Genomic DNA, 27,028 nt, shown 5'->3' with positions numbered 1-27,028 from the left:
GCAGAGCCCGATGGGGGCTCGAACTCACAAAGCATGAGATCGTGACCTGAGCCGAAACCAAAAGTCAGAGGCTTAACCGAATGAGCCACCCAGGTGCCCCAGCTTTTATTTTTTAGCGAAGTTTTAGGTTCACACCAAATTGGGTGGAGAGTTCAGAATTCCCATGTGCCCCCTGCCTCCACATATGCACAACCTCCCCCATTATCAACAATATACTGCACTATGGTGGTACATTTGTTTCCATCAATGAACCTACACTGACATATCATTATCACCCAAAGCCTACAATTCACAGAGTTCACTCTGGGTGTTGTTTTGGGATCTGACAAACATAGAATGTCATGCATTCACCATTACAGCCTGGTAGAGAGTCCAATCCATTTGCCATAGCCCTGCTCAGGTCTCTTTCTCATGAAATCTTTGAAGCTATTCCTACCTCCAACACGTTTCTTTCTCTGACTTCTACTGAGCTCCCAAGTCTGCCTCACACTGCCTGGCACTTGATTTCATTCCATCTTATGTTGTTTTTAGAATGTATGCTTCCAAAAGTTCCCAATACTGCTCATCTCACAGGATGCAAAGCAAAAAATGTGCTTTAGAGTAAAAAACCAAACCCAAACAAAAACACACCTGGGGAAAGGCTTGCTGCATTTCTCTCTTGGAAAGTCATACTGTCAATTTGCATAGGGAAGGCTCTGGGCCATTCCGTGCCTGTTACCTAATAAATGTCTACCCAGCACTTTTTTTCTAACAGAACCCTGACTGACCACGACACAGCTCTGGCCAAGAAGTTGAACCCTGCAATTGTTAGGTGGGGTTTGTGAGAATGCTCCTTAAAGGGGACGTGCACTCAAGTGGCATGGCTCCCCACTCTCCCTTTTCCTCCTGTCTTGAAGATGGGTGTGATGTTCAAGGTAGACAGCTGCCTCGTAACCAGAAGGTAAGGCAAGGGGGAAGCTAAGGCAATAACGGAGACCTGGCCCGGACATCTCTGAACTACTGTACTCTTTACTTCCCATATTTCCTGCAGGTAAGAAAAAAGAAAGCTCCTAACTTATTTAAACCACTTTTTATCCAGTACTCACAATTAAAAGCAATCTCTAAACTGACAAGAGTTTCCACTAACTACAGAATGAAGTCCAAGCATGCACCAAAATTTGGCTCCAGTCTACCCTTCTAGTTTCTACTTCCTCTAGTCTGCAATACGCAACACCTCAATCCTAGGCGCTGAGGGCTGGAGGCGAGATTCCGGATGGGATTTTGAGGCAGGTGAGACTCAGAAAAGGCAGAGGATTTGATGTTAAGTGGGGGGACAGGGGCAATAAAAGGCTCCAAGAACATCGTGTGAATTACTTAGGAAAAAACAACACGCACAAAACTAGGTGGTGGTTAGATGATAAGAGTATCTCCTATGTTGTGTCTTAGAAAACGGCTTGTCATTCGAGGCATTCACAAGTAGGCTGGACACACTGTGGGACTCTGTACGTACTTCCTATTTTCCCCTTCACTTGGTACATCATGGATCTTCTGTATTCTAATTTCCTCCAGAAGAAAGCAAAACAGGTGCTGGTTCATCATATTAAAGCAGATCAGCATTTAGTTTTGAAAGTAGCAGGAGGAGCAAAAGTTAGGGCAAAAAAAAAAAAAAAAAGTAAAAGACGCCAGAGCAGAGTTTCAATAACCTCATCTGTAATAGAAAGCAGCTCCAAACAACTTGGGAGACAGTGGATTTCTGAGCAGAATGTGAAGGGTTCCCAGAGCACCCCTGGTCATCCAGAACAACTCTTGCTAGCATCCTAAGGCCCTATGTGCAACTCCTCCTGACCACAACAGACTCGCGGATGGGTTACAGTAGGGCTGCATTAGCTTCTCTGTCAGCCCTTTATAAATGTAACCTCAGAGTAGATGCTGACGAAAATAATAAAAATTCCAATTGATTTAGCTTAATTTTATTTAAAAAATAATCGAGGAGCTTTTTGATACTACAGAAAGACTATGAAGACAAAACTTGCAAGGCCCATAATCCCATCACCTGGATAACCCATTTTTTTAAACTTAAAAAAGAAATGCCTATCACACGGTTAGGAAATGCAAATGGTACATGCAGCTGTAAAAGAAAAAGAGAAAGCCCCTCCCTCCCTCTTTTCTCTCTGGGAAAAAAGTTTCTGTGTTCACGCAGATGTGCTTTCTGTTTATTCAAATTGTCATGCTGCGTAGTCTTCTGTCCCTTTCTTTTCTGTCGATAACTTTACTCAGCCTACTTTTCCAGTCGTTAACTGCACTGCATTTTGCCATTTCCAGTGCATGCCTACAGTCATCAGTTATCTTTGTCTCCCCTTCTCTCTAACTTTGAAGTTCTCTGAATCTTCATCCATTTGTGAAATCATGGTCCTGACTGAGTGCTATTTATCTTCCTCTATTAACACTAGCACCTGGTCCCTTGCCCCCCGGAGTTGCTGTATTAATCTCCCACAATTTAAGCCTCTTTGCTTCTGCAGGTCTGGACACCACCGAGAAGGCGACCACTTCCAAGGAGGAGGACTACAAAAAAAAAAAAAAAAAAAAAAAAAAAAAAATCTCCAAGGTGGCTTTACCTCTCTGGGAGAGGCAGGGATGGGGTCTGCGAGGAGCCCCTATTAGGGCTGAATCAGAAACTTAAAAGCTAGGTTTTATGTGCATTTGCTTACCACTTCTTCCCCTCTCAGTTTTGCAAACCAAACCTGGATCCCTTCAAGCAGCGGCTTCTGCCAACTCTGATAGATGCTGTGGGCTGGGCTGGGATTGAATTGCTTCTCTGGCACCTCCTCTGTCTAGGAAATGGAGCAGTGCAGCAAAGGGGTAGAGCGCTGCCTGGCCGCCCAGGGCCCACTTCAAAGCCAGAATTACGGACTGCTGGGCCAGGGAGCGCGGAGAAGGGCAGAGTGCCAAAGCTCTTCCTCCCTCTGAGCCTCAGCGGTGGGGACAGGCTGGGGATGAAGGCTGAAGGCACCTGCATGGAGGACAGTGTGGACTCCCACCCAGGGGGCTCCACGCAGATGCTGTGTTAGGACTCACACTGCCAGCGACTTTTTGGGATATGTGGTTTGTGGATCCATTCGCATCCATGAAATAATTATGACTCTTGTCCTGGAGTGCACAGAAATGTGACGAAGCCAGGACTTTGGTTTGCTCAGAGTAACCAGGGACTCCCTCCAGGACAAGGGACTTAGATGACCAAGCATTTCTTCAGTCCTCTGCAGGAAAGAAAAGGCGAGATTTAAAGCATGGTGTTCTGCTTTCGTTGTTATTATCTTTTTACTGGACCTGGCTTTTTATTTGTTGGATTTCTTTCATTTGCCAGACTCAAAATGTCCCCAAATGGAGGATCTCAAATTCTGGAACCTATCAAATATCTAAATGTAGTAACTGATGAAAACAAATCCAGCTAAAGGAAAGGACGCCAGCCTGAAAGCCCAGGAGCGGTTTCACAGGGCCCTGCGACACTCAAAAGCACAAAGACGGCTGTGTGGCAGGTGGCAAAACCTAGTGGGCTGTCAGGCCAGATGGGAAGGCTCTTGACAGCCCGGAGCACTGATGACTTCTAGGTTCATGGGCTGCAGCTAATATGCACATGTTCATTTCAAGTATGCTACATCCATTTCAGATAAGAGAAGCCAATTACAAATTTGCAATCTGCCTAAGCTACAGGTCCCTCAGATTCATCAAGAGCTAAGCCAAACTAAGCTGATAAATGGACTCCTCTGTTCTAAGTGCCTTGGATGCATTTTCTGTGACCGTCTCTTACTGGACAATCTCCACGCAAGCGTTGGTATCGAGGCCGGTTGGAAAAGCCAGAAGGGAGGTGAGGGCGGCTGAGAGGGTAAACCCGTACAGCAAGCTCCTTCCAGAAGAAGTGAAAACAGTCAACAAACGCTAAGTGGAGGAAGGAGCTGCTGTGAGCCAGGCTGCCCTCCTTCCATCCCAGGGAGCACCATATTGGTCACTGGCCTGGCTTGTCTCCACACTCTGTTTTTTATCTAAGAACCTGCTCCTAGACAACCCGTTCTGTTTTCAAAATTCCAGTAGAGTCACTGTCAGAAAGGAAAATATTTGAAGAACTGTCTGGGCTTTCTAATGAAATGTGAATGAATCTCAGTGCAGTCTCTGGGCGCTCCCTCGAACCTGCCCCTTTTTCTGGTAGTACCGGGAACAGTCCATGAATACCATGGCAATGCAGTTTCTTTTTAGTTTACAGATGAAGTACAAGCCCAAGACTTCCTCAAACCTTGTTGTTATTTTACCTCCTTTGTTTTATAGCATTGAAAAGCCTTAGAAAAAGTGCAAGAGGGTGTGTGCTTTCTTTAAAGAGTGAAGGAGAGAGGAGCTGTGCTAATACTGAGTTTGGTCTCCATGGAGACTAAGGAAGGAGGAAAATGATGAGGATGGGGTAGGAAGCAGAGATTGACAGAGAGCACGAAAATCAGCTTTCGAAACAGAATATGAGCAATTTGAGGATAGATCATTTTACCATTAGTTTAGGATTTTAGAAAGTGTTGAATAATTCTGAGCATATTTGTTTCATGAAGATTCTATGATAGCATTACTACATACCTGATGAAACTGGCTTTCGTGGCTCATCAGGTGCATAGGTGGTATTTTAATAATGTGAGTGTATGTTCCAGCTTTCAACCTGCCATTCTGCAAATGAACTTCTGGAACATAACCCATATAGCATAAAGAATTGTTTTGTTTGTTTTTTTAAACACTACAATAGTCTAGCAAATATGTATAAGCTAGGGGTCACAGGTGATTATGTTTTAGAGCTAGTTGAGAAAGGAGGTTCACTTCATAAACAGGTATAATTAGTCATTTAGATTTTTTGAATAATCTTGTCTTAGAAACAGTCTTTCATATGTTTCTCAGTTTAGCACCTCTGGATAGGCTATTCAATTTTCTTTAAGCAGATTTTTTTCTAGCAGGCAGGCTGAACTTGACTTTGTAAACAAATATTCAGTAGCAAAAATATGGCAACTACTGATGCTCAAGAGAAACTCCATTTTCCATATGCCTAAAAGACAGCCTTCTTCATCGTTGAAAACACTGTGGACAAGCATTTACTCACCTCACAGCAGGAATGGGAAAGATGAAAAAAATAGCTGATGCTGTCTCATTAGTCAGAGTCGTGTTTTACATAAGGAAACATGCACCATCCCTTTTTAAAACTCACTCTGCTAACTTTAAAACATCTTATTCATAAAAAAAAATCACATTAAAGTAGTACGTGGACCACACTAAAACTTATGATCTAGGTCTCTGCACTGACCAACCAGTTACATACAATTTTTGATGTATTAATATCTGTCCTCTATAATAAACCATCAGCCTCAGCTCTATGAGCTTTAGTAACATGAAGGTGTAACTCAACTACACAGAGAGACAGGAATAAATACGAATGACATCACTGCGTTAATCTTCATCATCAAGGCTGATTTTTAAGTCCTCTGCCTAAACTTGTACTGTGCTGGGCTAGACTAGGTGGGCTCGACAGGTAAGCTTCTGAGAGCTCTGGCATAAGTGATGTTTTACTTCTATATCTGGTCAAGTAATCTCTCTATAGCAAAGAAAAAATGTTTCTGCCGTGACCTACACGGTGTCAGAAACATTACTGCCTACAGCAAAAATAATGCAGAAGGTACATTCTATTATGTAGTTTTTCAGCAAAGAACTGCCCCCTTGCCCTGTCCCTTCCTCACTCCACTGGGTGGCTGCCACACTGTCCAGTCTGTGTGGAGGTGTTGCTGCTTCCCATCAGAACGAGACTTCCCACGATGACAGCCCAAGCAGCCCCCCTCGTATTCCTTGGAAATTGAACTGGATCAGGTCTGGAGCCCGCTCCATGAGACACCTTGTACTAGCAAGAGCGTCCCAGTACTCACCCAGTATGGACAGAATGGGGACTTCCCTACCTCCAACCCAGAGCCCTTGGCCCCACTCCACACACACGCCAGAAGCCAAACAGCTTTATTCCCAAGAACTTAGTGGACATATCGCTGTGTAGCATAATTCTTCTCTGTGAGCAGTTCCCTAAAACTTACTGCCACTTACAGCCATCAGCACAGGTAGTGCCGATGCTGGGGTTATACAAATAACAATACTGAACAGACTCACACCAACTGGAGATTACTTAGCTAAGTTTGCATGCAAGAATGACCACTTTTAGGAATGCAGATGGAATGCAGTCATTTCATTGGGGTCTATGATAAGACACCTGCTAGCAACACATTTCGGTTTCCACTGATCCGGAAATTATTCTAAACCAGCTTGAAAAGTTTGACTCTGATTTCACTCGGAAAAACAAAAACAAAAAAACAAAAACCTTAATCCTTTCATAAGACTCAACTTTACACAAAAAGTTTAGGTTGAATATAAAAGCTAGAAACACTATCCTATTACTATGCAATGTTCAAAATATTGATTATAAATCTTTGTATCTTGGCTTCAGATTATTATAAACCTTTTTAGATTACTTAAAACCATGCTTCAAATCCTAATTAGAAATGTCCAACTTAGTATGCAGTACTTCTACTCATTCAACTCTTGCCCCACAGGCTCTCAATCTGCTCTCTTGTCTAGCATCAGATTAACTCCGTGAGGAAGGAAAAGGGGCCTGAGGCTAACAAACGAAATAACTCTACAACACCAAATACCACTGAAAACACTCATAATTGATCCTGTAAAACAGGAGAAACACAGAGTGCTCATTATAAAATCCAAGTTCTAAGAAGGAAGTGAGACAGAACCACCAGACAGGGAAAAAATATATGAGCAACAGTAATAAAAACAAGAACTGTGAGCGTCATTCATCAAGCCCCACCTATAGAACAAGCACTGTGCCAGAGGCTTTACATACATCCAGTCTAATTCCTAGAGTCACCCTGTAAGGTAGGCAATTAGTGTCCCCATGTTACACTGAGAACACAGAGACAGAGAACAATGAATGGCTGGAATGCGGTAGGAAGCGAGCTTGGTTTGCCTCCAGAAGGCTGATCGTTGAGAGCAGGTCAGACAAACTCACCTGCTGAACAACCTGGAGATAACTGAGACCTGGTGCTGAGGCCTGAGAGAAGGCCAGGGGCTTTATTATTCCTTTTTCTTTAAATCATGCTTCTTTTTTCTTTTATTTTATGCAGAACTTACTCCCGGGCCATAAGTTTTTGTTTCTTCGGTTTCCTCTGGGATATCTTTTTCTTCTGTGCAACTTCATCTTCTGGTTTAGGAACAGTCTCTTTTCCAGTGAGGATCAGCTCAGTGTGTCAAGGAGAGCTCATGTATGGGTTAATCCGACCATGAGCCCCGAAAATTCTACACCGTATCTTGGGGGCTTTGTTCACCTGAATGTGCTCAATGACTGAAGAATCTACATCTAAACCCATCTCTCCATTTTTAAGCACGTGCAGTAAAAATTCAGCACTCTTTTCAGGCCACTGACTCTATAGGTCCTACCCCACCGTCTGGCCTGGGTACACCAACCACCTCAACCACTATAGCGACAGAATGGCACACATTATTTCTGCAGAGTGATGTCTTTCACATTCTTGGTGACTTTTCAGATATGCATACCCTTGATAGCCTGGGCAGTATCATGTGTGTTCTTAAAGTGGACACGAAGATTTGAACCTCTTGATTTGCATGATTTTGTTGGGTTTTCCGGGTCAAGTGAATAGCGAGCCATTTTCAGAGATCACCTCAGGCCACTTTTGGGAAGAGGAAGCCATTATTATTATTATTATTATTATTATTATTATTATTATTATTTTCTGATAAGAGAAAGAAACAAGTGACTTTGTGCTTTTGATGAGCTGTCCTGACTTGACCCTAAGGAGAATTTTCTCATCTCCTTTGTGAAAGTTCAACCATGCACATGTAAGTACACATAAAGTCACTGTTTTACAATTTCACAATATTTCATACTAATGAAATCTTGATAATGCCTGTTACTTTTAAAGAGAAATTGGGAGGTCTCTAAGACTACAGGAATAGAAGCTAAGACCTTCAGTGAAATGATAGAAAGTAAGCCACATGGGATGAAATCCTGTTTCTCTTTCTTACCGCGCCCTTCCTTAGATTAACTGGAAGGCATAAAATGGATAAAGAAATAATACTCCTAGCAATCTGATAGATACAAGATAAGTGTTTCAACCAAGTGGCACAAAAACAGACTAGATCAATGGAACAGAATAGAGAACCCAGAAATGGACCCACAAACATATGGCCAACTAATCTTTGACAAAGCAGGAAAGAATATCCAATGGAATAAAGACAGTCTCTTCAGCAAGTGGTGCTGGGAAAACTGGCCAGCGACATGCAGAAAAATGAACCTGGACCAGCCTCTTACACCATACACAAAAATAAACTCAAAATGGATTAAAGACCTCAATGTAAGACAGGAAGCCATTGAAATCCTAGAGGAGAAAGCAGACAAAAACCTCTTTGACCTTGGCCACAGCAACTTCTTACTCAACACGTCTCCAGAGGCAAGGGAAACAAAAGCAAAAATGAACTATTGGGACCTCAGCAAAATAAAAATCTGCACAGCGAAGGAAACAATCAGCAAAACTAAAAGGCAACCGACAGAATGGGAGAAGGTATTTGCAAATGACATATAAGATAAAGGGTTAGTATCTAAAATCTATAAAGAACTTCTTAAACTCAACACCCAAAAAGCAAATAATCCCCGGAAGAAATGGGCAAAAGACATGAATAGACACTTCTCCAAAGAAGACATCCAGATGGCCAACTGACACATGAAGAAATGCTCAACATCACTCATCATCAGGGAAAGACAAATCAAGACCACAAGGAGATACCACCTCACACCTGTCAGAATGGCAAACATTAACAACTCAGGCAACAACAGATGCTGGTGAGGATGCAGAGAAAGAGAGCTCTTTTGCATTGCCAGTGGGAATGCAAGCTGGTGCAGCCACTCTGGAAAACAGTATGGAGGTTCCTGAAAACGTTAAAAATAGAACTACCCTAAGACCCAGCAATTGCACTACTAGGTGCATATCCAAGGGATATAGGTATGCTGTTTTGAAGGGGCACATGCACCCAATGTTTATAGCAGCACTATCAACAATAGCCAAAGTATGGGAAGAGCCCAAATGTCCATCAATGGATGAATGTATAAAGAAGATGTGGTATATATATACAATGGAGTACTGCGTGGCAGTAAAAAAAATGAAATCTTGCCATTTGCAATTACATGGATGGAACTAGAGGGTATTATTCTAAGCCAAATTAGTCAGTCAGAGAAAGACAAATATCATACGACTTCACTCACATGAGGACTTTAAGATACAAAACATGAACCTAAGGGAAGGGAAACAAAAATAATATAAAAACAGGGAGGGGGACAAAACATAAGAGACTCAAATATGGAGAACAAACAGAGGGTTGTGGGAGGCGGGATGGGCTAAATGGGTAAGGGGCATTAAGAAATCTACTCTCCAAATCATTGTTGCACTATATGCTAACTAACTTGGATGTAAATTTTAAAAATAAATTAAATTAAATGGTTAAAAAAAGAAAACTTCTAGTTATAATTAAACATACTATTTCTAAAAGAAAAAAAAAGGTTTCAACCATGTTCTCTGCCAAAATTCAGGCTACAGAATACAGCTGATATATGTAGCTCAGTCTTACATCATACTGATTTGTATTTTGTCAAAGGGAGACACATTAATTTTATGTTCAACTGCACCATTAAACAGTGTAATACCTAAAACTGTGTGCACGATGTATAAAACCTTTAGGATGCACCCAGGGGCCCCAGGTCCATGCTGTTTCTATTTCCTAGGAATAAAAGTAAACCAAGTCTTGGGGCGCCTGAGTGGCTCAGTTGGTTACGCATCTGACTCTTGATTTAAGGTCAGGTCATGACCTTTTGGTTGGGTTCATGAGATTCAGCCTCGTGTTGGGCTCTGAGCTGACAGCAGGGAGACTGCTTGGAATTCTCTCACACTCTCTCTGCCCGTCCCCTGCTCATGCGCGTGCACTCTGTCAAAATAAATACACTTAAAAAAAAAAGTAACACGAGTCCATGGCCACTGCTTTTTTTCACTTTTTAAAAGGAAACACAACTGCCTTCAGATGCTCTGTGTTTTGCTTCCCACTAAATTCACTGGGCTATCATAAGAAACTGCTATTTTCAAGTTCAGAATTAAGCTACGATTATATTAATAACTGAGTAGACATAAGTGACAATTTTTTTTTTCAAAACAGTACAGGCCTGGCAAAAAGGAAATCTTGGTAAGATAGTTAATAAGATGGCAAGTTTGAGAATCTGGAGCTGACATACAGACATACCTAGGGAGTGGCGAGCTTAGTGGTCAGCTTCATGCCTGTTCTCGCTCCGGCTATGACAAGTAATCTTGGGCTGATGGCCAATCGAACACTGTTAGACTCAGTTTGGACTCAGTTTAATACAATGAGCTGGTCGGGCTGGGCAGGTTATCTTGGTTGGCTTAGGCAGCAACTCAAAGGCCAAAGCATGATCCCTGTGCTGCCAGGTCAGGGCAGGATTACAGACAATAATAGGTGAGAGGTGGGAGCTGGAGGCTATGTATGTAATTACTCAGCAAAATATTTAATGAGCAGGCACCGTTCCAGCCATAATAACACAAAGATAATGGTACTGAGATTAAAGTCTCCCAAGGGACACAGAAGCAGATAATTAAAATACAGTGTGGTAAGTACCATGACAGAGGTATGTGTGAGGTTTTGTGGAGGCACAGAGAAAGGCAGGGCAGGCTTCCTGGAGGAGGGGATGCCTGACCTGACTCTAAAGAGTACACCTGTGGATGGGGGGTGGGGGGAGGGCATTTCTGGACAAGGAGAAGGCACGGTAATCCAAAGCAGGAAGTAGTTTATCTGACACAGGCAAAAGGGCAGAGATGGACATCAACTTGCAATTGTGACAACTAGAAAAGCTGTCAACTTCTTTCATGACTGAAAGACGGCACTTCATTTCTTCAAAAACACTTTGTTACAATACAGAATTTTTTTCCTCACTTGCCGTAAGGTGGACACTATACACTTCATATAGGACGTTTGTTGCTTCATAATTTTCGAATGTGAAAAGAAAACTTTAGGCTTTACAGTAAAATAAGAATTAAGTTTCCAGAATTATTACAATGATGAACAGAGGGCTCGTGTCCAAGGACACGAAAGTGTCAAAGGTAAGAGAAAAAGCCCAGGGCTAAGATAAAATTATTTCATCTTAAAAAGTTTTTTTTCAATTCTTACTTTAATGATCACTTTTTCTTTTGGATTTTTTTTTTAATGTTTATTATTTTTGAAAGAGAGAGAAACAGAGCGTGAGTGGGGGTGAGGCAGAGAGCGAGAGGGAGACACAGAATCTGAAGCAGGCTCCAGGCTTTGAGCTGTCAGCACAGAGCCTGATGACGCCAGGCTCTAACTTGGGGCCAGTGAGATCATGACCTAGGTTGAAGTCGGATGCTCAACCGGCTGAGCCACCCAGGTGCCCCTCTTTTGGATTTTTAAGCACAATAAATACTTGATATATTTTAATAATTTACCTCCCCCCCCCCAATGTATAGCATCAAAATCACTTATTTTGCCACCTTATGATGCTGTACTTAGGTTGCAAAAAAGTATTTTGATTCCAAGAATTAATAATATAAAGCAGAAAATACTGCTAAGATTAAACAATTAGAGCGATAGTCCAGTGCTTTTCTCATAGAATTAATGGTGTTCTCATAACGGTTTCCTTAGTAGGTCTGATAATTTTGCCTTTTTGGTCATTTCACAATTAAATTTCATGGTCTCGTATTTGGGAAGCTATTTCCTGCCTCTTTCTGCCTCTTTTAAAGACCTTAAATGCTGTTGCAAATCTCAGGAGAGCTATCGGCCCCTTACCTTGAAAAATGGCATGTGTAGCTTCAGAAAGTTTCATGGCCCCCAGGGACTGATGGTCAAGAGCTGTCCTCCACCTGCTGCCTCAGCAGAAGATGTCTTTGCAGCAGTTATAACTTCCAAACTATAGTGAAGTTTCCTCATTTCCTGCCATGAACTTTTTTCAATTAAACATAAATCTTTAAAAATGGGATCCTTAAAATAGTTCTTACAGAACAAGCTTTCAGAGCACTTCTTCTCATTTGAGGGTTTGTATGATCATCTATGGACTTTTGACACAGAGATGTCTGGGTCCCACCCAGACCTGCTGAACTGCAATCCTGAGGCGTAAGACTTAGTTGTGTATTTTTAAATAGATCCCTAAAGGAGTCTGATGTACATCCCTGATTCAGAACCCATGGATAACAGAATTTAAACTAGGACTTGCCTCCCATTGTGCTCACTTCGGCAGCACATATACTAAAACTGGAAGGATTTGTCTCCCACAGGCTTGAGTGACTTTGCACATTTTTCACTCTTTGGCAAAAAAGGCAAGTCTGGGTGTCCTGGATTCACGGTTTAAGAGCTGGTGGGCTTCAGCATTCCCCTTTCAGCAGCTTGCAAATTGGGATCTGCATGCTCCTACGGGTACGTGAAGGCTTTCCACCAACAGGAGTTCAACCTTTCTGCTTTGGGTTCCTTTGGCGAAAGTCAGGTTGGATCCTTTCTCAGGATAGTATTTTTAAATGCATAAATTAAAATACAAAGCACCATAAAAAATACAACCATCTTTATTTAAAAGGTTATCAAGACATTAAAATGTAATGTGCTTCCTTATTAACCCATTAAATAAAATCTAGGGGCAGTCTAATAACTGCCATGATTTCAAAGCTGAGATCCATTTAAACTATCTTTTAAGATATCTGAAACCGTAGTAAGATATGAAAGTATCAGACTTCTATTGGTGCTAACACTGCTGTAGGTTTGTTGCTCACATTCATAATTAAAGGAAATGTTCAGTTTCCAGAAGAGGTCACTGGAAATAAAGATGCAGTTATTTTCCTCTGAATTTATAAACTCCTGATTAAGAACCCTTGTTTTAAGGCAGTATATGTACATGGAGGGCTCTAAGGGAACCGATCTCCAGATTTTTCCCCCTAAAACCTTCTTCACCTTGCTTTTCACATTTCCCTTCTCCTACGACCATAAGAAAGGTGCACCACTTATGCATCCTGAATGATACGTGGTTCACGGTGGGGGTAAAAACCTCTGAGGTGTCACCAAAGGAACCAGGAACAAGGAGAAAATGCACTGTTCCTGAAAAGGAGCCTCTTGAGAGCAAGGCAAGAAAAACTATGAGAGCAGGGTCTCGTTTTACATAAAGGGAAGCAGATCAGGATATAACATCCCCAAATACCCCAAAGTTGGCATATTGATTATTTTGAGCTGAAGGCAAGTGAGAAACAGACACAGGAGGAACTTTCTGTCCACCTCCTTTCTGCCTAAAAGCAAGGCATAAATTTCACTTTGTGAAAGTGACAAATATCCATTTGTAAAGGTGTTCTCCTTTTCCGGAACAGAAGAACCAATCACCAGAGACAACTTGAGTCGGCCTAACAAATCCTACTAAATAACCCTTCCGTGCTATTACTTTCTCCCATATAGTTACTTTCTATAGTGTACCTTCCCCCTAGATGCCCAAATCTACTTTCCCTGGTCTAGTCTCTTCTATCTATCACCCTTCTCAAGATGGTGTATAAGCCTCTGGGTTTAAATGTCTCTTTGGGTTTTCACTTCAGTTGTGTGAAGCCCCCAAGCATGTAAAAATCAGTAACAGTAAAGAATCATATGCTTTTCTTCTGTTAATCTGTCTTTTGACAGTTTAATTGCAAGGTTCAGGTAATATACCTAAGAGGGCAGAGGAAAAGTTTTTCTACCACTTACACAATAAAATGGCTTGTTTTGCCAATCTATCTATATTGATGTGTCATTGTGATAGGGTGCAAATTAATACTTATTTGCATTAATAAATGAGGTCAGGCTTTTTGGTTACAAAATCAGAAGTATGACACGTCTGTTTATACTGATACTTGTATTGATACTTCATACTTTTTATTGCTTTGTGGTGAAGTCTTCCAGAAACAATAAAGTCTGAGTCATTTTTGGAGACTCATTTGTCCTTTGACTCTCTGGAAAGGCAACTGTTACAAGCTAAATTATACAAACTCAACACAGGCTACGGATACTTATTCAGAATTTGTACACCAGAGTCCATCGCAATGGGAACCATCTCTTTATGTGTCACTTAATTTTCAGTGGTATAGAATAGTGATGTTTAATATGTTCCTCAAAAACTTGATGCCATTTTTGAATAAGCTGTAAACAAGCCCATCACAGAACAGAAAGGCAAGTATTCTCTTTTATGCAAACATGACCCTACCACATGACCTAATAATAGATTGAAACAATGGTCCCATTGTTTAATTGTTGTCAGAAAGACAAAGACGGGTTAAAGCTTCAGGCATTTGGCATTCCATGCATGCGTTTTAAAGATTTCTAAAAAGTTTCCTAGACTAAAATTACATTAATCATGCTGGCTGGAGCTCCAATTTGGGGCTTCAATTAAAATGAATAAAAATTCAGCATATAACCCAGCTTAAAATTATTCTTGAAGTTTGGCTCTGCCCACTGGTCCTCTCCAGAGGCAAGAAAGATGTACTGGCGAACTTTTTGTGTCTACATCTTTGTTACTTAGGTCTCTCAGTTTTCATGCGAGCAGATCAACTCTACCCCAAGGTCAACTTCATATGATTCTACTAAGAACTGATAACCTAGAATGTATTCCAGAAACCTGCCAAGGAGGACAGGTCTTACACTCACTGTTATTCAACAGTAAGCACAAGCTCAGTTTCAAGAAGCTATTTTTATAGGGAATATACAGGAGACTAATTCTGATAGATATTCTAAAATCTAATCTTGTAGTAATTCGAACTAACAGAGAACTGTGCGATAAGCCATACTGTCATCTATCAAGACTGCTCTTAGGTTAGTCCCCAACTTTAGGATATTAAAAAAATTTGGCACTTTAGAAAATTAATTTGTATAGTATACACTGGATACTCAATCTGTTTTTGATGCTTTAATATTCATTTCTACAATGAACAACAGCCAAAGCTAAAACAAACAAGCAAAACAAACCCTTAAGAGTCTGTACCATAACCAGGGTACTGTAAAGTAAAACACACTTGCCCACACATACCTTCCCCAAAACACAAATTTTTTAAAAAGTTAAAACTAAAGATTTCTGGTTTTTTCCCCAGAGCTTCTCTTTATTTTCTTTCAATGCGGTAAGAGCAGGAAATAAAGGGATGTGTTTTAATATTATCAACTAAGATTGATACTTTATGATAAATCTTTAAACTGTAATAAGGCAAAATAAAGCCTCAAATATTGGCTGAAAAGCATCATTATTTTGAAAAAATACTTAAGTACGTGGTGCTTTAAGAAAATTGCAAAAAATATTGTTCTCTTAATATCAGTTTGTCCTGAAAATTACCACTCAAAACTTTTCTTAAGCAAAAACCTTTACAGGGTGCTGTACTAAAATAAAAAGGAAGGGAAGTCCAAGCAATTGGAAACAAGAAGCTGTTTTAAGACTTCTCAGAAAGATGAGCAGATTCTAGGAAATATATAACAATGCTCTGGGATATGTGCTAGAAAATCTTTATATATGAACTCAATTTGCAATAAGGTCCATTTGGCGACCCTATTATTTCAACTTTCATATGGTGAGAGTCAAACCTTTTAAAAGGCTGTAATTGTTAAAGGACAATGAATTCTTGTAAAGCATTCCCATTCTTCAAAATGGTGTTACAGCAATGCCTGACAAATATAAGACGCAGAACGAAAAAGTGGCAAAGCAACCCTTTCCATCAGTTGCTGAGAAAAACACAACTAATGTATTATCTTAAAAAAAAAACAACACTTCATGGACTTTTAGAATGACCAAAAGAATCCTTCCCCTTCCCCTCAGTCCATCCATCATTCCACTGCCCACTGAGCACCTACATCCCATGTGCTAGGCACTGGGGACGCAATGGCAGGCAGAAGTAGGCATAGCTCTGCCCACATGGAATTTACAGGCAACAGAGACCTGGGCATTAGCCAAATGATCACACTAGTGAAGGTTACAGACTGGGATAAGGGCTCTGAAAGGGAAGAATACAGTTCTAAGGAGGAATATAACTACATTCCTCCTTATACATGCTACCCAATATCCAAATACATGCTATCTATAATTCCCTGTGGCTTCAGTTAAGCCTTTTGTCCTTCTCGCCAACAGAATTCAGCACACAACTCTAGGCAGAAAAATACTATAACTGAAACAACTGAATCCAAAATTCATTTCCGGGGAGGTTTCTTCATTTAATTTGTTTTTAAATAACTTTACCCCTACTGCATCGTAAGTGCATATTTTTTAATGGAATGTAATTCCCACCATGGAATACTTTTACCTATCTTACCAAAATATTGAAAATGTAATACGTTAGTATAAAATCAGTAGCTTGAGTACTGAATTCTTATATTTTTTTGAGGAGCTTTTTGAGATATAGGGGGGCTTTCCCCCCCCAAAGTGGTTAAATTTTCTCGGAAGAGGAGAGGCAAAATAGCATAAATCAATGTCCTGTTTTTGAAAGTTGCTGCAAAACTAACAAGCAACTGCAAATGCACAGTGATAAAATCCTTCCTGTTTTTCTCAAGGGGATAATTTCAAACCATTCTGATGACATGTATTGACTGTAAAACCTGTGTACAACAACATTCAGCATATTTCAATGCAGCTTAATAATTAATGAACATCCTATGTCATTAATTTATAATAAATCGAAGCTGCTTCAGAGTTTTCAAATGCATTGCTTAAGATTCAACCCAGTGGTAAGCAGCTTATGGGGACAGCCCCAAAATTTCTCAATTTGCATGTATCATAATATGCCTTCTGAAAAATCCAGTGAATGTGCAAGGAGTGAGTTTAAGGATTCTGAAAGTGAACAGGCCATCTAATTACTTGCTGTAATTGGGGAGAGGCTCTTCCTGCGATTAGAATAGATAGATGTTGGAATAGACAGACTTCCTCCCATTAGCCACAAACGGGAAAAATTTAATGATTATGATTATTTTAGCCATCAAGAGTCTTACCTTCTCTTTCCTGTAAGATAAATTCTGGTGAATTACTTTGGTTTTCTTATTCTTTTCTTAAAACACTTTTTTAATGTTCATTTATTTTGAGAGAGAGAGCGCAAGCAGGGAAGGGACAGAGGGAGAGGGGGACAGAGGATCTGAAGCAGACTCTGCACTGACAGCAGAGAGCCTGATGCAGGGCTCAAACTTGAAAACCAGGAGATCATGACCTGAACCAAGTCAGATGCTTAACCAACTGAGACACCCAGGCAACCCCAGATTTTCTTATTCTTATGTTCATATGGAACACTGGGTCAAAAATTTTGACTGAATTTAGTAAAATAAAATGAACTTTTTTAAAAAGTGAAGAAATAGCTTCAGAGCATTCATCCCAAACTATTAATAATTGGTATTACATCAACAAAGGCAGACCACTTAATTTTAAGTGTTCACGGAGAGAAATTAATTGGGGTTTTTTTCCTGGTGTTTTTAGTTGTTTATTTATATATGTATGCATGCACTTATGTTTTGTGTTTGTTTTGAAACCATGAAAAATATTAACAAAATTGCTGCTTTTCAATGCTTTATCTCCAATATTTGTGTTAGTCTCTTGGTCCCCTCCCTGTCTACTCAGGTGCATGGAGCTCCTAGGATCTTCCCAAGCTGCCAGAAACTCCAACAGTTTGGAGTTCTAACCCTAAACCACAAATGCTGAGCCACACCCCACCCATCAGGATCCATCCATCATTTGACCCACTAGTCCCACTGGAAATCAAATGTTAATTTGGGTTTGGGGGTGAATAGCTCATGAAGATTTAACCCTACTCAAACTATCTATTTGTAATTTTAAAACTATCTTCAATGACCCCTCACCCACAGATCAATGTGGAAACAGACACCTGCTTCAAGTTATGCTACCCCTTAAAAGCACAGCACATGGATATCGCTCCTAGCTTCACCTATGGTTAGAACTATGCCTTTCTGGGTCCTTGAAGAGACAATTCCTGATGTTACATCTAGTACCCAGAAGAGAAATATCAGACATGTACTTCCAAATAAATGCAGCACTGAAAATATGAGGAGCAAAAAGCTGTAAGTGGCAAAGTGGCAGTATTAAAATGGAGTTACAGGACACTGGCATATTGGCATAACGCTAGGAAAGGAATCCAGCAGCATTTATTTGCTGCCATTAAAAGGTCTAAAATGATCAACTCCACAATCTCTAAAGGAAATAATCTACAACATGGGCAGCCTTACACCTAAAGATGCCCATTAGTGTACCACGAAGGGGATCAGCATATGGCACTCCAAAAGATGCCACCTTGGCATTAAGTATTATTTTGAGTTGAAGGCAGTTGAGAATCAACAGATGCAGGAAGAATTCTCTATGTCCCCCGTCCCCATTTGCCGAAAATCAGGGGCATAAATTTCCCCTGTGACAGGATCACCCCCCCCCCTTCCTGTACCAGAAAAAGAAGAGTGACTCTTATCCCCAGAGACAGACAGCACAGAGATGAGTTTGCAAAAACAAACCTTACTACGTTAACTCTTATCTTCTCAGTAGATTTTCCATTTTCTTGTCACTTCACAATTTATCAGCCCCTGAAGCCCAAACCCCCTTTCCTTTGTTAAAATGGTATAAGTGCCCCTGAGTCCAAATTCATTTCTTTGAATTTTCTTTCTTTTCTGTGAACTCCTGTGCAGGTAAAAATAAAAATTGTTTCTTTTCTCTTGTTAATCTGTCTTTTGTTAGTTCAATTCACAGGCCCTCAGGGACTTAACCTAAAAGAGTAAAGGAAATGTTTTTCCTCCCCAACAACCACTTACAACTGTAAAAACTCAAAAGCACCAATAGTCAAGAATATTCCTTCCTTGGGTTATTATCTTAACTAGTAAAAATAAAAGTACTAAAAGTTAGGCAGTACCATGCATGCTCATAATGTAACCCTTAATGAAAATAATTAAATTATAAATATGCACATTCATGCTGAATACATGAAAACTGATACATGAAAATACATGAAAACTGAGAAGACTCCATTAAGGTGATGGGATTATGGGTGATTTTTCCTGCTTGTGCCAAACTCGCTGTAATGCTTTCTTAGACTTTGATAATTTTATATATATATATATATATACATATATATATATATATATATACACATATACATATATATAAACATTATATATATATATAAACATATATATACATATATATATACATATATATATATATAAAAACAACCTTATATATATAAACAACCTTAGGAAGCATGTTTATAAAAAAATTGAAAATAAACATTTTTGTCACTAGAAATTAGTTCATCTTCCTGATTCTTCACCAAAATCCCATTTACGAATCATAGAAAGCAAAAGAAAATGAGTCTCTCCTACTGTTTTCCATTTTCAAAGACTGCCTGATTTCCTGTAGGTAGGAAGGGTCCTCTGTCACATCCTTCATGCTCAAAACAATGGGCATATCTCAAAGATTTTGCAGGTTCACTTCGAGATTACCACAAAAAGCCAATATCACAACAAAGCAAGTTAAATGAATGTTCTGGTTTCCCAGTCCATATAAAAGTTATATTTATACTATACTGTAGTAAAGTATGCAATGCATTATGTCTAAGAAAACAATGTACTTACCATAATTAAAAAATACTTTACGCTAAAAAATGCTAGACATTGTGTGAGTTTTCAGTGAATCATTATCTTTCTGCTGGTGGAGGGTCTTGCCTTGATGTTGATGGCTGTTGATTCCCAGGGTGGTGGCTGTTGAAGGTTGGGGTGGCTGTGGTAATTTCTTAAAATAAGACAATGATAAAGTTTGCTACATGGATTGACTCTTCTTTTCACGAACAATTTCTTGGTAGCATGTGATGTTGTTGATAGCATTTCACCCATAGCAGGACTTTCTTCCAAAACTGAAATCAATCCTCTCAAACCCTGCTGCTGCTTGATGAACTAAGTTCACATAATAATTCTAAATCCTTACTTGTCATTTCAATAATCTTCACCTCATCTTCACCAGGAGTAGATTTCATCTCAAGAAACCATTTTCTTTGCTCATCTGTAAGAAGCAACTCATCCATTCAAGTTTGATCATGGATTATAGCAATTCAGTCCCATCTTCAGGCTCCACTTCTAATTCTGGTTCTCCTGCTCTTTCCATCACATCTGCAGTTACTTCCTCCACTGAGTCCTGAACCTCTCAAAGTCATCCATGAGTACTGAAATCAACTTCTTCCAAACTCCTATTAATGTTGATATTTTGGCCTCTTCCCATGAATCATGAATGCTCTTAATGGCATCTAGAATGGTGAATCCTTTCCAGAAGGTTTTCCGTTTACTTTGCCCACATCCATCAGAGGAATCACTACCTATGGCAGCTATGGCCTTATGAAACATATTTCGTAAATAATAAGACTTGAAAGTTGAAATTACTCCTTGATCCATGGGCTGCAGAATGGCTGTTGTGTTAGCAGCCATGAAAACAATGTGAATCTCATACATCTCCATTCGAGCTCTTGGGTGACTGGTGCATTGTCAATGAGCAGTAATATTTTGGAAGTAATTTTTTTTTCTGATCGGATTTCAAAAGTGGGCTTAAAATATTTAGTAAATCATGTTGTAAACAGATGTGCTGTCATCCAAGCTTTCTTGTTCCATTTACGGAGCACAGGCAGAGTAGATTTAGTGTAATTCTTAAGGGCCCTAGGAAATCTGGAATGATTAAGTGAGCACTGGATTCAACTTAAAGTCACCGGGTGCATTAGCTCCTAACTAGAGAGTCAGCCTGTCTTTTGAAGCTTTGAAGCCAGGCCCTGACTTCTCTCTAGCTAAGGAAGTCCTAGATGGCATCTTTTTCCAACAGAAGGCTGTTTCATCTACACTGAAAAACTGGTTTAGTGTAGCCACCTTCATGAATGATCTCAGCAAATCTTCTGGAGAACTTGCTGCAGCTTCTACACCAGCACTTGCTGCTTCATCTTGCACTTTTATGTTATGGGAATGGCTTCTTCCCTTAAGCCTCATGCACCTGTCTCTGCTAGCAGCAAACTTTTTGCTTTTTTAAGGTTTATTTATTTTTGAGAGAGAGAGACAGAATGCGAGCAGGGAAGGGGCAGAGAGAGGGAGACACAGAATCTGAAGCAGGAGCCAGGCTCTGAGCTGTCAGCACAGAGCCCAATGTGGGGCTCGAACCCATGAACTGTGAGATCATGACCTGAGCCAAAGTCGGATGCTCAACCGACTGAGTCACCCAGGTGCCCCCAGCAGCAAACTTTTCTTCTCCAGCTTTCTCACCTCTCTCAGAACTGATGAGGGTTAAGACCTTTCTTGGGATTAGGCTTTGGCTTGAGGGAATGTTGTGGCTGGTTTGATCTTCTACCCAGGCCATTAAAATTTTCTCTGTATCAGCATAAAGTGGTTTTGCTTTCTTATCATTCATGTGTTCACTGGAGTAGCACTTTTAATTTCCTTCAAGAAATTTCCTTTGGGGCACCTGGGTGGCTCAGTCAGTTAAGCGTCCAACTTCGGCTCAGGTCATGATCTCACAGTTCGTGAGTTCCAATTGTCAGCCCAGAGCCCGCTTCAGAACCTCGATCTCCCTCTCTCTCTGCCCCTCACCTGCTTGCACTTTCTCTCTCAAAAATAATAAAAAACAATAAACAAGAAAAAAAAATTAAAAAACAAAAAATAACTTTTCCTTTGCATTCACAACTTTGCTGTTTGGCACAAGAGTCCTAGCTTTTGGCTGCTCTCAGCTTTCAAAATGCCTTCCTCACTAAGCATAACCACTTCTAGCTTTTGATTTAAAGTGAAAGACATGTGATTCTTCTTTTCACTTGAACAATTAGAGACCATTGTAGGGTTATTAATTGGCCTAATTTCAATATGTTATGTCTTAGGGAATAGGGAGGCCCAAGGAGGGGGAGAGAGACGAGGGAATGGCTGGTTGTGGAGCAGTCAGAACACCCCCATTTATCTTCTAAGCTCGCCATCTTGTGTGGGGGCAGTTTGTTGTGTCCCAAAACAACTATAATAGTAACACCAAAGGTCACTGATCACAGATCACCATGACAAATATAATAATGAAAAAGTCTGAATTATTGCAAGAATTACCACACTGAACTGGAAGAGAGACATGAGGGCTGAGCAAATGCTGCTGGGAAAATGGCACTGATCAACGTGCTGGATTGCCAGAAACCTCCAATTTAAAAAAAACAAACAATATCTGCAAAGCACAGTAGGATGAGTGAGATATCCTATACAAGCAAACTTAAAATCTCCTGAGCTGTGACTTGGGAGAACCCAGCCTCACCCGTCATCATGGGACCATTTAACACATCTGTTGCTAGGAGGTAGCTGTGGAATTGCTGTTTAATTAGGTGTAGTGACATACAGCAAAGATCCATTTCAGAAAACTAACTGCTTGAAGCCTACAGCACAATTGATTTAATAGTTCCTGAAGAACACAGCCCTCTTCCACACCGGATCGAACCACATCATTTCCATTTCATGTATTCTCAGGTGTGTGTCTTTCTTAGGTTTCTACGGCAGAATTTTAGTTAACTCAGCTGCTATTGGTTACAGATTATATAATTTATATGAAAACTCTAAAACACCACGCAAAGCTGAGCTACAGCTGAGCAGCTGAGATGCTGTAGTACAAGGGCCCCATCTTATTCCTAATACTATATACATGTAAAAATACTTAATACATAAATATTTAAGAATGTACTTAAGAATATTTAATATGCCAAACTCCATGTGTTTGAGAACTAAGAAAACTCTCACATATGCGGACATACTTCATGCATGTTGAACAGCTTTCACTTAGTTCTTGATAATTTTGTAATCCAACTAAAATTATTGGGCGACATACTTGTTTTATTTTTCACCCTGACCATGACCTTTGGCTAGTATTGATAGCATTTTATTATAAAAACACTAAACTTAAATACTTATATATTTAAATTATGTATTTTGGTTACCAGAAAACACAAAATTCAAATATTCAAAGAAGTCTTCATAAAATGTTATATAAAAATGTTAATCTTTGACCGTACTTTAGAGCTCTTGTGTTACAGAAAAACAGGACAACGTTGCACTGCCAATAGTGGATTAAAGCTTAAATATTAACTTTACCTTCTTGGTCTTTCATCACATGTCACATGTTACTTGCTGTTCAGGCAACATTATTTTATTCTGTCTGTGATAAGATACTAAGAATTCATTTATATCACCCAGCAGATTACAATCCAGAAATGGATTATGGCATGATCTTTTTAAATAGAAAAGGTCATCGTAGGAAACTACTTTCTAATGGAGAATTGATTCCCATATATTGAAAACTTAACCTAAGTTTTGAAATTGGTTTATAGTTCAACTGAAATTTATTTATTTATGTCACCTTGAAGTTCTGATAAGAAAAGTAAATTACACTGTCAAGACAGTATACCAATGCTGGTAATTCAGTACGAAAACTTTAGTTCAGAGATCATTCACCAGACAATAACTCAGTTGAAATGCTCTGAGAAGGATTGGTGACTTTTAATAGATGTGCATCTCAGACTAAATAAAGTCAATCTTGGAACTTACACACCTTTAGGTTGTATGACAATATACATTACTACCCTCATGCCCTTCTTGTTGATGAAAGTTTCCCCCCAGCCTTTCATTCTATTTCATGCTAGAACATATCCAGCAGATTTTTATGTTTAAACTTGAGCAACTCTGGCTGGAGAGCATAGGAGATTCACGAGCAACACGCATTTCTCAGAGAATTTTTAATTTCTGTCCTTGAGACACCCTTTATGAACATCTGTGTTTTGTGACAGAAGGATAAGTTAAATTCTACCTAACATACTTTGAGATCTCAGGAGGTTTAGGTGAGTGAATGATAGCTTTTGGAAAATTTAATTGTACTGACTCTTGTTTCAAAGGCTACTTAATCTAAATATCCTCAGGCCCAGAAAAGTGGAAGTTATGGAAAATTAGAGGATCATTTTCTCTAGGAAAATTTCTAGTAGATTTTCATATATAGTAATAGTGGCTAACTAATAGATTTTAAAAGTTTGGTACCATATGATTTAAGAAACAAATCATATACTCAATGATATTTATAAAGAATCAAGAACCACAAACACAATCACCATTTGTTAAACATCTATTTTGTTCCAGACTGTACTAGATGCTTTAAGCACTTGGTCTCATTCAATTTATTCCTCATAGTAAGCCTGCATTGAGGTAATATTCTCCCCACCATTGAGAGAAGGAAGCCAAGGCTCAAAAAAGTTAAGAAATTTGTCTGACATATATAGCTAAATCATGGGTAAAATCATCATCAATTTGGCTTTAAAATCTAGTATCTTAGCCACTATGCCACAGTGTTTTCTAAATTTAAATATATATATGTATACACACACACACACACACACACATATATACACACACATATATATGTATTAAAAACTGTCCCTTGGCATTAAAAACTGTACCTTGGTCTTCTTACTGTTTTGGTGGGTTTTTCCTCCCCTAATTAATGATACTTTGACAAATACAGAATATATATATAGTCATAAAGTGATTAAATTTTTCATTTAAGAAAATAGCTTGCACTGTTTTTTAGTATATCTTCAAGTACCACTGTATAATTTGCTTTATGGATTATAAATCACTTTCTTGGGTATTAACTTACTTGACCATCTTAACTTGATTAAGGCAGGCATGACTGTTGCCCTTTAGAGGAGGGAAAAGAGGCTTAGAAAGGTCAATTGGGATTTGCCTGTGGTCACACAAACAGTGTAAGAGTGAGTGTGTGGCTCAAAAACAAACACTCAGATCAATGGAAAAGAATAGAGAACCCAGAAATGGACCCACAAACATATGGCCAACTAATCTTTGACAAAGCAGGAAAGAATATCCAATGGAATAAAGACAGTCTCTTCAGCAAATGGTGCTGGGAAAACTGGTCAGCGACATGCAGAAAAATGAACCTGGACCACTTTCTTACACCATACACAAAAATAAACTCAAAATGGATTAAAGACCTCAATGTAAGACAGGAAGCCATCAAAATCCTCAAGGAGAAAGCAGGCAAAAACCTCTTTGACCTTGGCCACAGCAACTTCTTACTCAACACGTCTCCAGAGGCAAGGGAAACAAAAGCAAAAATGAACTGTTGGGACCTCAGCAAAATAAAAAGCTTCTGCACAGCAAAGGAAACAATCAGCAAAACTAAAAGGCAACCGACGGAATGGGAGAAGGTATTTGCAAATGACTTATCAGATAAAGGGTTAGTATCCAAAATCTATAAAGAACTTCGCAAACTCAACACCCAAAAAGCAAATAATCCAGGGAAGAAATGGGCAAAAGACGTGAATAGACACTTCTCCAAAGAAGACATCCAGATGGCCAACCGACACATGAAGAAATGCTCCACATCACTCATCATCAGGGAAATACAAATCAAAACCACAAGGAGATACCACCTCACACCTGTCAGAATGGCAAACATTAACACCTCAGGCAACAACAGATGTTGGCGAGGATGTGGAGAAAGAGGAGCTCTTATGCATTGTTGGTGGCAATGCAAGCTGGTGCCCTAGCCACTCTGGAAAACAGTATGAAGGTTCCTCAAAAAACTAAAAATAGAACTACTCTAAGACCCAGCAATTGCACTACTAGGTGTATATCCAAGGGATATAGGTATGCTGTTTTGAAGGGGCACATGCACCCCGATGTTTACAGCAGCACTATTGACAATAGGCAAAGTATGGAAAGAACCCAAATGTCCATCAACAGATGAATGGATAAAGAAAATGTGGTATATATGTATACAATGGAGTATACTTCGCAATCAAAACAAAAAAAAAATCTTGCCATTTGCAATTACATGGATGGAACTAGAGGGTATTATGCCAAGCAAACTTAGAGAAAGACAAATATCGTATGACTTCACTCATATGAGGAATTTAAGATACAAAACAGATGAACCGAAGGGAAGCAAAAATAATATCAAAACAGGGAGGGGGACAAAACAGAAGAGACTCATAAATATGGAGAACAAACTGAGGGTTGCTGAAGGGGTTATGGGAGGGGGGATGGGCTAAATGGGTAAGGGCATTAAGGAATCTACTCCTGAAATCACTGTTGCACCATATGCTAACTAACTTGGATGTAAATTTTAAAAAAATAAATAATAAAAAAAAGAGTGAGTGAGTGGAAACCTGGCATTTTGACTCTAAAGTACAACATTTTATCTTCTTCATAGAAGTATAGATTCACTGTAACTTTGAGAATGGCTAGTGTTTTTCGAAAGCCTCATTTAACATGACTTGTAGCTTTTAAAAAATATGCCAACATAAAATTCCTGGTCAAGGAGCTTGAGTTTGCCAGGGTGTGTTGAACAGCACTGAGTGTGTGGAAGGGGCTATCTCTCTGGAGCAGACCACGGACCTCGCCCGGGGCTTAGGGGAAAGAGCTTATTTCGCCTTTGACCTGGCCTTTTATCACAAAATTATTTCACTAGAGTCCGTACTTTAATTACTTTTCACAAAGGAAGTAAACTTTTTCGTTTTCTGTTCTGCTTGGGACACCGTTAATCATCTGTAACAGAAGATGGTAACATTTCGTGCTGACTTTTTCCTTTCTTCCAAAAGTTGGAACAAACTGCTAGTGCTTTTATGAGGCTCTTTATTTTAGCTATAAAACTGTATCCTCGATTTTGTTACCTTGTGTGTTTTATAAAGAGTAGGCGTGGCCCGACTGCAGACTAGGGACTGATGCATTAACTCGATAGATTGATTAGGTTGGCAGGTGCCTTGCAGTGAACGAGACCGACAAAACTCCCTGCTGCCATCAAGCATACATCGCAGCGTGGGAACACAGTACACATTATTACATCAGACAATGATAAGTGCGAAGGTGAGGATAGGTCGGATAATTACAG

At 39.7% G+C, this 27,028-nt stretch overlaps 1 protein-coding gene and 1 pseudogene across 12 annotated transcripts in view; both read right to left on the bottom strand.

Annotated features, from left to right (window-relative positions):
* MAP7 (microtubule associated protein 7) overlaps window positions 1-27,028 on the bottom strand; it is a 179,735-nt gene that overhangs the window by 77,421 nt on the left and 75,286 nt on the right. The window lies entirely within an intron of this gene.
* On the bottom strand, window positions 6,482-7,863 carry LOC109249883 (60S ribosomal protein L17-like; annotated as a pseudogene).

This window comes from Panthera pardus, unplaced genomic scaffold (assembly GCF_024362965.1).
Source record: "Panthera pardus isolate Hobbes unplaced genomic scaffold, ASM2436296v1 HiC_scaffold_17, whole genome shotgun sequence".
Classification (NCBI taxonomy): Eukaryota; Metazoa; Chordata; class Mammalia; order Carnivora; family Felidae; genus Panthera; species Panthera pardus.
Note: the sequence above shows the minus strand (reverse complement) of the source record. Positions and strands in the feature narration are given on the sequence as shown.